The sequence below is a fragment of the Puntigrus tetrazona genome, chromosome 1 (genome assembly GCF_018831695.1).
Source record: "Puntigrus tetrazona isolate hp1 chromosome 1, ASM1883169v1, whole genome shotgun sequence".
NCBI classification, from domain to species: Eukaryota; Metazoa; Chordata; class Actinopteri; order Cypriniformes; family Cyprinidae; genus Puntigrus; species Puntigrus tetrazona.
Window position 1 is genome coordinate 7,872,657 of NC_056699.1, and position 14,700 is coordinate 7,887,356.

Sequence of the window (14,700 nt, forward strand, 5' to 3'; positions counted from 1 at the left end):
CCCATACTCGCCTATTACAGTATAAACAGGTAATTATACAGTTATTATATTACCTTATTCAGGTAAATAAGGTAAAACAGTAGTATAGAGACCAATTCTCATGATTAACAAGTGTATCATTAGCTTGACTTGACAAATTGACTCTTTATTAGTACTTATAAAGCCATACCTATATGTAATTACAACTGTAATTAATTTCTGTAATTATTTTCATCCCTTACACCATAACCCTTACACCTATCCATGTAACCAAACTTGTCCCTAATCTTACCCAAAGCAGCAAAAGTGTTTTGCAACACAATATTACCGCAATAAGTACATTGTACTTATTTTTTGATGTAAGTACATAGTAATTAATGCCACTTAATATAAAGCGTGACCACGTTTTGTAACTCCTCCACAGAACATGTTTCACTGCTCCACAGTTTAGTTACAGCATGTTTTAAACCACTTCATTTGATGCTTGTCATTGTACTTGAGACCATGGATGTTCAAAAATATAAGTTTGTAACACTTCAGCTGTGGAATAAGCAGAGCATCTGTGACTTTTACACACCATGCTCCTCCTCAGCACTCTGTGACCGTGCTCTCTGGGATGGGGTTTCTAAGTGTTAGCTGTTTCTAAATGCTTCCACTTTGCAATAATGCCACTTACAGTTGACTGTGGAATATAAAGCAGAATCAGAGCTCTTCAGAAAGGCCCTATATTTTTTCCACAAATGTTTGCAAGGCTTGGTGCTTGATTTTATATACCTGTGACAGTGGGTGTGATTGAAACACATGAATTCAATAATTAAGAGGTATGTCCCAAGTTTTGTCCATATAGTGTGTACAGTATCTGCCAGCCCATAATTCCAACCAACACATATAAAAGTATAGAGACTTGTTATATATAAACTCTACAGGAGTGCTGGGACAAATCGGGAGACATGCTTCTTAACTACCTCAGGAAAAATCTTGCTACCTTAAAGTGATTCATAGTCTTTTATTTCATAGTTTTTTTTTTACATTTTTTAATTGAATGTCATGGACTTGTGTTAAAAATGACTTACTATTACTGATCCAACATTAAACTTTAAGTTGGGGTAATGGGGTAAACCAAGAAGCAAGACAAAAACTTTAATACTCCTAAGTGTATTTGTGGAGGCTATTTTTACTGTATACACCTGTCTCTTATATATAGTTATAACAAGAAGCTATGATGTCCAGCATGGCAGTGAAGGCCCAAGTAACAGAACACTTCATAAATCTCTCATCACCTCATTCCTCTACCATCTGCACAGCAGAAACACAATGCACTATTATGCTTACACAAGGCTACGTGCACACACATACATAAACAGTTGGTCTCTCTCTCTAGATCTTTGTCTTCATCTCTTTCCCTCTCTTTAAATTCCCTTCAGACTTGATTAAGACCCATTCTTCCAAAGCCTGTAAACTTGACTAGGATTCCTGTGCTTTGCATACGTTAAGCCCAGCTCCGCTAGCGTTGGTATGACTTAGCGCATTAGCTTTGAAGCTGCTCTTATTGCTGCAGTAATACCCCATCTAAGGCTTGTTAATACTGTTCGCTTGCCCCAGCAGACTGACTGACAGATGCACTGATTAGCGTAGCCTGATAGAAGGGAGTTTGGAAGGATATGCATGCTGAGTGTAAGAGGGCAATATGGGATGCAACGCCTCCAATGTTCTTATAAGATTTACACAGTTAATCACTTTCCTGATAACTCAAAGTTACATGGATTTGCTTGACGCCAAATGGCAGAACTGTGGCCCTCAAAGGCATAGTATAGGCTAACCCTTGTAAAATAAAAAAAAGTAGTACACTACAGCGCATACATTTAAAAAGAGTTATTTATCACAGAAATAACAGACTGAAAGAATATAAGGTAACATGTTAGAATAGGGAACAAATATTCACTATTTTCCTGAACATACTCATAATTTGCTGCTTATTGAAAAATAGTTGTTAAGTTTAGATATGTTTAAATATTAAGTTTGTTGGAGTAAGAGATCTAAAATATCATCATGCAGAATAAGTAAGTGATATTTAAATTGAATGGTAATAAGCAACTAGTCAATAGGGAGAACTGATCACTTAAATAAAACCTTACATAAAGTGATACAATATATAATAATATAAAATTCTTAAGTGTGAACCTAATGTAATGTTTTAAGACACTCAGTTTTTACCTTGACTACAAACAAATAAAAATATATTATGGTTTAAATTTATATTTAATCCACTTAGTTGGTTAATTAATTAGTTAATTTTAAAGTGTTTTTTCGTCATTAAAACTTACAGCAAGCAGAACTTTTTATGTCATTTTATAATCACTTCTGTGGTCTTTAAAATATGGTTAATTAAGGTAAAATGTCCTGTTAAACGTACTGACTGTACTGTATATGAACATAATAAAAAAATCATAATCAAGTACTTTATACTTAATACTTTAGTATTTAGTCAACACTTGTTTTAACCCTCTTACACAATTATTAATTTAAATAAAAACTTACAATTTGATCTCTATACACATGCAGTGTATGTATGAAATTATCTAGTACAGTTTTTTAAATATACTCTTAACATTTGAAGTACTTTTTAAGTGCATTTCCTTTTCCACAAGGGAAGGCAACAACCTTGAATCTGATAAAGAAAGTTTGTATCGGCGGGATCATGACAATATGAGGGCTGCAACTTTTAACTGTATGTGAACAGATGAGTTTGTTGAGGAAACTTTTGAGGCAAAAAATGGAAAAGGGAATTGCTGAGAATTCACGGAGACCCTAATTAGTCTAAAACAGTTCTGTGAGACACCAGGGAATTAATGTGGGCTTGAGGGAGGCATATTTTGAGCACAAGCACAAGGTCCTGTCAGAAAAGTAGATGACTCTACCTCTAAAAGGAGTTAATGGAGGTGTGGGAGGTGAGAAGAACTGACTGGCAGCAAACATACTGAGATGTGTATACATAGAACGGGCTGGCTGGCCTCTGTTTAACCTCGGATGTACACTTTACAGGGCTACTAGAGTTAGCATTATGGGCTAAAGCTAAAAGGCGCACGTATTTAGTCTGAATTAGCAATCATGTAACTTAAACTATAAATACATCTATAATGTCTAAGACAAGAAGCTATAATGAGTAAAGTAGCAAGACACCATCTCTCCATTATGTCCTCTTCATACACAAACAGCTCACAGACACATTCGACAATCAAAAGCTAGATTCGGTTTTGACATGCTGCCTAATTGCCTCCAAACTTGGCACACATGCCGTGCTCCACAGTTAGCTGCTCTGTTAGCGTCTGGCTAACAGTGTCTGGCCGTCAGAGCTTCCCTGCAGGGCTCGCTGCTCCCACCCTTCAGCGACCGCTAGTCTCTCACAGATGCTACATTAATAGTGAATTGACAGGCAGTCTTTGGGATGTGCGTGGACCACTAATGAAGCAGCCCGCAGCCATTGTAGGATTTTGCGCTAATGTGCCACATGCACAGGCCCAAATTAACGTGATCCATCACAGCTGCTTCGACAGACAGGAAAAGGTGTAAATTTGCCCTGCTGTTCATACGCGTGTATGTGATCTCTTTGTCTCCTCCGGGAATCGGCGCATGGCGGAAAGCCCCTGCTCTCCTCTTTAGCCCGCACTCGAGGCCCAGGGCACCTAGCGTCTTCATATCACTACAGGAAATAACCCCTTCTGCCGTTTGGCATTTCGGCGCAAGTCCCCATCGGGTGAAGGCGGCGGAACAGTCTGGAGGCTAAAGAGACAGAAAGCGCGAGAGAGACAAGAAAGGGGACTGCGGGAGCGAGGGAGGGGGTTCCTGGCGATGAAAGAGTAGAGTGAAGGAATGGGGAGAAGATCAAAGCAGACTCCTCTACTGTGCTTCTCTGCATAAAGCAATCTCTTTATGAGCAGCCAAGAAAAGGGACACGGTGGCCAATAAACACACACACACACACACACACACACATACAGTACACACGTCACTGCTACAATATGGTGGAACAAAAGCTGAACATGCAATGTAACAAAACATTTTTGCAATACAAACAAACTAGTATGTCTTAGAAGATCTGTGATGGATTATTATGCAAGAATTGCTATGAATCAATAATTATATGTGAACTTCATAACCTTTTTGGTAACCTTTTTTGTTTCAGAAACATACACATTTTCCTATGTTACTGGTGTACATAAGCCTGGAACTTGAAAGCAGCATGAGGCACTAATGATATACTTCATAGACAGCACGACATATATTTATAGCATGGCTAGTTCCAGTGCTCAGTTCTGATTGGTCAGCAGTTGTGTATTATTTACAATAAAGCACAGCTATGACTGCTTCACTCAATGATATCACTAAGCAACACACTTAGTACACAATAGTACAGTGTCAAAACTATTCCATGGAAAATTAACCGTTTGTTATTCATTTAATGAAGTCTAAATGACCCCTGCTAGCATTGTTTTGCATCATTCATCTTTAATTTTAAGACCATGTCCTTCCCCCTTCAAAGAAACTCTAAATCCAAGAGAAGGTGGCAATGTCTCCAAGATGCTTCAAAAACCTACCTTCAAAGTTACAGTACTGCGAAAAGTTTTAGGCACTTTTACACAAAATTCTGTAAAATGAGGAAGCTGACAAATGTAATGTATTTATATAATGAGATGCTGTCAAAATGTCATAAATAGATTTTCTTTATCAATTAACTTCTATTACCTAAATTAGCACTGGCTCCTAGTGCAAACCTATGAGTGGATAATTATATTTAATCGCAAAATGAATTTCTGAAAATGTAAATTGATATTTCAGTTTACACACTTTATATTTCAGACACAATATAAAATACAGATATAAAATAATAGACTCTTACCACTTCCCTTTCTTTGTTAGTTCTTTCAGCATCCCCATCTCCTCCTTTTATATATTACTATATTATATAGGCTTGAGTACAGTGTCTGAGTCCTCCATTGCAGAAAAGTCAAATTACCATAAAAAACAAAAATACAAATGAAAGCAAACTAAAAATATTGATTAATTGCATTTGCATAATATGCATTTGTGGTTTATGGGATCTCTCCATAGGCATAATGGTTTTTATACTGTACAAACCGTATTTTCTATCGCCCCACACAACCCTACATCTACTTTTTCATAATTTCGTAAAAAGCTGTTTTTCAAGCCTTTTGTTTTGCTAACACTTACTATTACATAAACCACATTTCCGTTGTAGTACCCATGACATTATGCACATTTTGTCCTCCTAAATCACAAATGCCAGTACACACACAAACACACACACAGTCATATTTATATGATATATGTAGACTATTTCAACTTTACCATCTTTTCCAGAAAGACAGACTAAAAACTTTGATGACTCTTGTATTATATTTCTGTCTAATCAAACGCTCTTTAGAATGAGAATGTTATAACTGACTAGTAAGTCATCACATTTATAAGCTGCTTTGGATAAATGTGTCTGCTAAATTATTAAATGTAAATGTAATCCATTACATACTCTAATAATACATACATCATCTTCAATCTCCTTCACGACCTATCAGAAGATCTGGAATGGAGCGACTAACAAAGACAAATATTTCTGTGCCTTGTGAGCATCGTGATCAATCAAGTGAAAGCTTTTCGGGTCTTTTAAAGCTCTCACATAAGATGTGCTTTTACTTGTCAAGTGGAGACACCTGCCTCACCACAAAATAAGATATTCAGTCATTAAAGCCAGTCTTTAAAGTTGGTTACTCTTGAAATGTATGACAGGTTAACCTGTATGATGTACAATTCAGAAGGATGTCGAAAAGTTTGAATGTCTCAGGATGGTGCATCGCTTCAGTGCATTCGCTGAGCATTTTCCAGCACAAATTATACATTTTTGACTTGTCTTATTTGTCTTATTTACATAATCAGAACAAAACAACAAGAAGGTATCATTTTCTGTCAAACATTTTTTTCCCTTTGTTGACTGATGAACACACACAGGTTTTGTCCATGGTACATAATCATAGATGTTCAGCAAAATATATGTGCTTGTTTGTCCTGTAATTTCCAGACAACTCCCGCTAAGTTAAACAAAAGAAAGCCAATAAGCCTCTTCATGATGCAGAGAAAACTAAGATGTCTCACACTTCTACAGGGAGACGCATGCAACATTTGGTAACAAATGAACTGTTCATATCATCAGCAAAACCACAGTAAAGAGAGAGTTTAGCGGGAAACACTGGTCTCACTGAGAGCACTTTTGCAAAGCGTTTCTAAATGTACCAATATAATTTGAGTTAAAGATGTAATTACTGCTGGAGCGCTGCTGATCTTTGCTGTGAGGAAGTAGCGATGTGAGCAATTAGTGTAAGATTTAAGTCACTTTCTTCTCAGTGCCAAATATAGCATCTCTGCACACAAACACACACACACACACACACACACACACACACACACACACACACACACACACACACACACACACACACACACACACACATGCGCTTTATTCTGAGAGCTCAAATAAATTCTTATTTGTTGTCTTTTATAATAAATTCATTCTCTTTCTAGGTAACACTTAATAACACCTTCTCATCAAAAAATACTGTGGTGGTACCATAGATATAATGACTGAAACAACTACCGAAAAGGATAAAAACAGTTAAAATTTTGCAGTAAAATAATTTTGATCTGTTACATTTCATAAAATCTATTTTAAAATTTATATTTCAAATTAATCCTGTTCTTTTAACCGTTTTATTCATCAAATAATCCTTTTAAAAAATCCACAAAAAATGAAAAATTCATCTTTTCCATTAAAGAAATAAAATGCATCTTAAAGTTGATTACAATAGTAAAAGAATAATATTATTTTAAAATATAACTGCTTTAACTGTATTTAATAAACACAGCCTTGTTAAGCATAACAGAGCATAAAATAAAGAAATTAACAAAAAATTCTGGAATGCACTGCGTGTGTTTACTTTGCTCCCAACAGTTTAATCTTACATAATCATTGACCAAAAGAAGAAAAAGAAGAAAAAAAAACTGTGTAAAACCATGGTACTATGTCATCTGTTGATAGCCATCCCCTTTCTCCAAAAATGAATATCTGTCCTTTCTGTCACTGAGCAAGTAACAAATATCCCAATTCCACCCTGTTGTGTTGATGTTCTCTCTGTGTATGTGCAGATGGCAGGCACGGTGCCGGTGGCATGTCAGTGTTGTCAGTCTGATGCCCTCTTGGAGAAGAGTAAGTGGCAGCGCACACTCTCACCCTGGGCACTTGGGCTGATGGCATTTCAGCACAGCCCATGGGGAGCACACATACTGTATACACACACTGGCATGGCCCTTAAATGCTGGTCTGTGTGCTTGTGATAACCGTCACCGCGCCACTCTTCGACCCACTGTGCCAGCCATTTTCCTTCTCACACTATGGCAAAGCCAACAGACATATACACACACTCAGACATACAAATACACAAGCAAACACATTCCCAGACTCACACAAACACCAACATGAAAAACTCAACAACTGGACATGTGACCGAGACTCGAGACCTGCTTTCAAGGATTACAAAGCTAAAATCTTCAGTATTGAATAAGCTGTTGTAAACCTAATAGTTAACAAAGACTTTCTATTTAAAAAAATATCAAACTGACAATTCATCTCACACTACATACATTTTTATTCATAAAGTGACTTGTAGAATGCTAAAATCCTTCCTGTCTTCCGTCCCTAACCTTACTCGTATTCCACCTCAATAGCAGCAAAAGTGTTTTGCAGTACATTATGAACACAAGTAAACTGTACTTATTTTTTGATGTAAGTACATAGTAGTTAAGACCACCTTATATAAAGTGTGAATACTGTAATTAAATTCCATTCTTAGTTTTTGCATACAGATTTTATTCACATAAAATCATCCTCTGAGATTGTATTTTATGACGTTGCTTCTTTAATGTTCTAATGTTATGTAATGATTATATCATAATGTAATCAAATGGCTATTACAAAAAAAAACCCCAAAACAAAACAAATGAACCCCCAAAAAACATGTAAATGTCAACAGCGCAGAAATAATTTGTCAAACAATTTTTTTGGGGGTTAAGATTTTGCATAGTCACTGAAATACTACACATGTGCAATAAGCCAATGTTAACAGTGAGCTATCAATTAACTGCATCATTATTTATTGATGTGGTACTATTAGAGTGATCTAAAATTACTGTTGAAAACAGCTGACAGTGAAAGTACACATCACAGTAGTTAGCCACATGGGGTCAGGTCAACATAACTTCATGATTTGTCATTTAACATCGCTGCACACACACACACACATACACACACACATTAATGCATGCAGACACACCTCTTTTCTACGATAGATTCCCCTGATGCTAAAGGGTCTATAAATACAGTGAGCAGATCCCTGGTGGTTTGAAGCCATTTCAGCAGGAAATAGGAAAACAGCAGAGACGCTCATGCTGAACTTTATTAAAATTCATAAACTGTGAATAACAGCCGCCTCACCCATCAGGGAGCATTGCCTGAGCTTTTTGGGCCCTTTGGGATGCCATACCTGCCCTGTCTCATCACACTCAGTTAAAGAGTGAAATGAGAAACATAAGAAAAGAACAAACACAAAAAGAATAGCGCGATTGTAATGGAGACTGCGCTTCTCGGTCAAGTCGATCTCTCTCAATGTTTTCTGAAAGCGATGAGTTGTGGCTCTCCATCAACTCCAGCTGAGAGAGGGCAGGGCAACCTGATTGGTACATATCTGCGTGTGGTCTACCCCATGTATTTTCCTGCCCAGTCACGGCTAACGCTGAACTGAACTTGTGCGTAAATTTAAACTTACCTCTGTAGGAGATAAAAGAGTAAAATCAGAGAGAATGTACAACACCAGAAGTGTATTTAGCTAAAATACACTCTTTGAATAACACTTTTTGAATAACACAAATCAGGTCAGAAAATAATCAACAGTAACTTTTGTGGATTTATAGCCTGACACATTCATGTCCATTAATTTGCTAAATGTTTGTATTTCCTCTGAGGAACCACATAAACACCTAATGTTAAAAATATATATATATATATATATATATATATATATATATATATATATATATATATATATATATAAATAACAAATATCCAGCAACCAAGACATTGTCTATTAAACATGTTAAAACATTCTAAATGTGTTGGAGCTTGTAAGCATACATCTATTATTTCTACCTAAAAAAGTTGTTTTTGTGCATTAACTTTATATATTGTTGTTCAGGAGACATTCTTGCCTTGTATCAGAAGTCCACAGCATACCACTGTGCCTGATGTAACACCATATAGTTTCCAGTTTCAAAGAAACATCCGTCCAAACATTTTCAGCTGGCAGGGTTAAGCGATAGTGCCACTTCTTTTCGCCTGAACAGGTCATTAGTGGAGCCACTCAGACCCAACATTTAGCAATATGATTTGGCTGTCTGTCCACAAACCTTTAGCAGTGCATTTCATCTCTGCTCCACGTATAAATAAATCAATAAACCCGTCTAGCCCATGTGTGGCCCCCAGGTGTAAAATTGTAGCACATCATCAGTAAAATTGTGTACCAGCAGTGCTGTAAAACCTATAATAATTCTGCTATTATACAGAGGTATGTTGAATAATAAAATACTTTAAATTCACATTGCCAAAGTTTCCTGCCGTGAATAACGATCACAGCAGGAAAAACCACCACTGAAATCACTGGGTTGTCTGACAAGGAAAGAAAAAGAGAATGAGACTCCCAAAGGAGAAATATAGAATTCGTTTAAGGTAATTAGTGGCTAATAAACAGGAGAATTGATTTAGCGCTCTTTCAATTAAATATTTCTATGAAAAGATAAGAGGGGCATTCTTCATACTGCTGTTGTGGGCAAATGGATTTTCTACTTTTTTGTAATTTGTTCTATATTTCCAGGGTAGGTAATGAAAACAGCACACAGGCTTAATGGTAATTGTGAAAATTGCTAAAGATTTGTTCAAATCCATGCTTTGGCCACTTTTTTTTCTCATTTCTTGCCTTATCTACACTTCTTTACCTTGTTAGGAAACATTAAGCACATGGCGATGTAAGGTGAGATTTCTCATGGAGTTACTGTTTCTTAAATAACTTTCCAATTGATTACAGAACTGATTTAAGCTTGAGCCTACAAAGTCGAAAGACTTCCGACAAGACCCTAACCTCCACTTTGAGCAAAACGTGTCCTCCTAATATAAAAAAATGGTAATCAGTTAATATGTTATTCTAAGATATTAGTTTGAACCAAATTATTCTTGACACCATTTATTTCCAAAATACAGATTTCTTGTATAACTGTACTGAATACTACAATCTGTCTGTGCAACAGTGTTGTTAACATGAGCACAGCTATGGTTTTTGGGCCACTTAAACAACATATTGACTCTGGTCTCCCTTCCTCCCCTTCTCTCCATTACTGGGTCACCCCTTTCTAATGAACAGGTTTGACTACTTTAGTAATATCCATGAGTATACAAATCTTGATATTCTAGGCAACTGTGTGCTTCTAATTTTATAGGAACAGTTTGGACAGGACCCTTTTATATGACAATGCCTCTGTGTATAAGGTGTTGTCAGACATATCGACTTCAGTATCAGAAGGTACTGGATTTATCAATGTCTATTTCCCGCTAAGAATTGAGCCCTATTGAATGAAGCTGTAGCCAATCACAGTCATATCTGTTGAGTACATGAACACAATGGCCAGTAAGAGGCGTTTAAAAATCCATTCAACAGTGCTAAAATATTTACAGAATATTTATGTTTTTTAACATCTGTACTTTTGACAACATTAATGACAAGCAAATAAAATGATTAAAACTAAATTGCAGGTTGTACACATGTTTGAAATCATGCGATTAATGCAAATGCATTGATAGAATTAAAATATAAATTAAACAATGGTTACGTTCTCTTCTGACATAACCAACAATTCAGTTAAACTGCAAGAAGACACAAAACTAAATTTGGTTTTCATGGGCTGTGAGATGCGGCTCTCTAAGTGCTTGCTGCGCAGGTGCTAAATGAAGCTCTATTGCAAGATTGTGTTTGAATACTTTAAAATCTCTTGAATACTTAAACTGGCATGGCATAAAAACACATGCAAATGATAAGCTTTCTAGACGACGCACAGCAGTCTCCCATCAGCTGTCATAAGCGCCTTTTAAAGATGGCCTCGGACAGTCAGTTGAAATCACCAGGAGGCCCTCCCACAGTCTTGGGCCCCTATAATTGTCGCCACCTTTCACCCCACTAGTGACGTCCTTGAATAACTGCAACGTGACTAAAATGCATGCTACTCATATTTAACTTCATAAAGCAGTATCAATGCAATTTTTTCGACAGTCTTGCTCCCGTGACATAAGGTAGATCACATTGCATGAAATGAATACAATTTTAAATTTGATCCCCCAAATTAAACCGCAGATTACAGTTTACTATTTAAGGAAACAGATGTGTTCCCTCACCTAATATTTCTAACAGATCAAAGTATGTGAACATAACATTGAGGCTCTAATTACTTTCAGGATCCTGCAGAAGCAAAAAAATGAAAGTCCAAAATCATAGTGCAGAACATCCTGGCCCTGGGTTTAAACACATCAAATTAACTATTCAGAGGAGACAATAACTGCCAGAATTGCAGTGGAATTTTTATTCTTGGCTACCGGTAATTTCATCACCCTCGTGATTAGTGTGAGGTCATGGTGCATCTCAAAACTTCACAAAGTATGTTAGCACCATTTTTGTCTGCTCGTGTACCTCCTGCGAGACATGAAAGGCAGCGTTCTTGACTGCTTAACTCAGTGAAAAAGGAAATGTGCTCCGGTGAGAGGTCTTACCAGTGATTTGAATGTCTTCTTCTTTCTGTACTACTCTCTCTTGTATTAGTCAGAAGACAGAAGGCAAAGAAAGCATGACTTTTTTTAAAGTACCTTTAATCATACTGGGAACTCTCCCCGAGGATTGAAGCTGTTTCAAATGGAACTTTAGTGAGTATATGTATGTGTGGCTTTGGGTTAAATGGCTCTGTGCAATTTTAATCAAGGCTAATAACACATGAGCATTGAAAGCGCTCCCGTGGTATTGAAGCTCTACAGTAATCATGTAAAAAAATGGAGTTCTATATGTGTCAGTGTGGTCCTGGGCTTGTGCTGCTCGAATCTTGGCTCTCTGATGAAGGGCTGCTGTCAGAGCGCTTAAGTGTAATGTAAGGTATTAAGTGCAGAGAGTTCAATGGTAGTGTAGGTGAGAGTTGAAGCGCTCTGAAGTATCTGTAAAATCAGAAGGCTCGGATATGGCTAAACGCCTTTTAAGTGGAGCCAGGTCTTTCCTTTTTTAAGAGTATGAAAAAATAGTGTCTGGAAAAGAGTGCATCACCCGGAAAGCTTCACATGATATGTCAAACGGCCTTGAGCTTTCATATTGTACACACATGAATAACTGAAGTTCATTTTTTATCATGTTTTTTACGCATGTTAAATTGATGGATTATAGAATAAAAGCCTGTTCACACAGGGACAAATATCACGCACAGATATCACAGACGTTTAACCCCTCATGACTAAACAAGGGGCGCCACTGTGAGTGTGCAAACCAAAATTTTAAACGCAAAAGGGTCAAAGCGCCATAAAAAAATAAAAACCTCAGACTTGTTTTTTTTGGTTTGACGCGCAGGATTAAAAACTGCCCGACCAATGAGACTGTTCATGTGCCTGGAGCTGCTGAGGTTGCAGTACAAGGAGCTGCTGCTTGAAATATCCATGTTTTTTGCCAGTTAACAAAGAAAAGTGTGAATGGTTTTGATAATGGCGTCTTCTGGCTCTCTTCTTCTTCTGTGTGACAAAAGAGTGTCAAAAGCATAAAAAGATGTGCAGCGCCACCTTCTGTACAGGGGTGTTTTTGCTTTTTGTTGATGTGTACAGGCCTTAAATCAGGCAAACAATGTGACTAATTCATACGAACTCACTCACAGAAGTTTCATTTTTGGGTGAGCTATTTCGTTAACCTTAAGGAAAAGTTGAATAAATTGTTGTTGTTTTTAAATGTCTGCATCCATTTTTAGTTGCTTTATAATATATAAATACTCTTGAAAGTAACATATACTACCACTCAGTTTTAAGTGACTTTAAAAAGTTTAAAAAAGCAGCAGGTTGTTGCAAAATGCTTTGAATAAAAATATTAAGCAGCACAATTTTGTTCAGCATTGATCATAATAAACATGCAAGTATGATTTCTAAAGTCATTTCTGAGGAAATTACTAGTATGAATTCAGCAATCAAAAAAGCTATTCAGCTATGAAAATGCGTAATTTTAAATTTTTTTTTTAAAGTTCTTTACATGTAATCAGAGTTTTATTTAGAACCATATCAGCCTGAAGAAGCCTTTTATGCTGAACACAATTCACTATTAGTTGCTTATTAGCATGCATACTGGCTGTTTATCACTACTTATAAAGCACACACACTAATGAAAATTTTGAATTTGATCTTCACAAACATTTGTATTTACATAAACAAATGGAAGAGGCACACTGTAACACTCAATTATTTATTTCAGATACTCTCATATGCAGCAACATCATCACAGGCCACTATATTACACCAAAATAAACACATATCGATAGACATCACAGACAGTTGTGAAAATATTTAACTGGAACTGCTTAGTACAATTTTAGCATAGCCTTTTTTAAATATGTATTAAAATCCCTGTGATTTTAAGCATTTTTCATTGCTGGAGTTGTCAAGTACCACCTGGGGCACATTGTTAATCATTCATCTATACAAATAAATTGTGTTATGGATTTTTTTATATTATTATTATTATTATTTTTTTTGCTGAATAAAGACTCTTGAATACAAAAACATGTCTTATTTGGAATGTAATTATCAAATATAATTATGTGTGCAAAATCAGCGCCCCTGAAACCTCAGCTGCCTACACAAGGAAAAGAACATGAAGTCACATATTCAACTGCGATATATTATTTGGCTGTTGCAGGAATCTTGTGTCCGTTTAAGATTCTGTTTGCTGATCTTGTATTTACCACTTCCACCCCCAAACCCTCCAAAACGCTCATGCTTTGTCCTTCACTAATACATATGCTGCAAAGGCACGCAATCTCTCTCTTTCTCTCTCTCTCTCTCTCACACACACACACACACACACACACACACACACATTCCATTAATATTCAGCCTTGTCTCCCACAGAGCATCCAAACAAATGTTTGTGTCACACACAGAGAGCAGAAGAAATATGAAATATTAAATATGTACTTATAAACAGTGCAACTCAGAAAGCTTTTTCACTGACTATCCATCATAAGCACTATTTGACAGTCCATTCTCTTTTCAGTTATGGACAAAAGTTTGCAAAGCCCATATAATTTTTGACCTTGCTGTTCTGAATCTGTACAGTACTTGTTTAAAAGCCATCAAGGTCAGCAAGTTTGTTATTTTAGGCATAGAATGATGTGAACCACTCAACACAACAGCTGATAGAAAGTGTTTTATGTTTTAAGAAAATCAAAAATGACTTGAGCTGACGTTAACTTGAGATAAATTTCATATAAAGACATTTCTGAAGTGATATTTTTAGTTGATTAAATCTTGCTATTTAAATGTTCTTA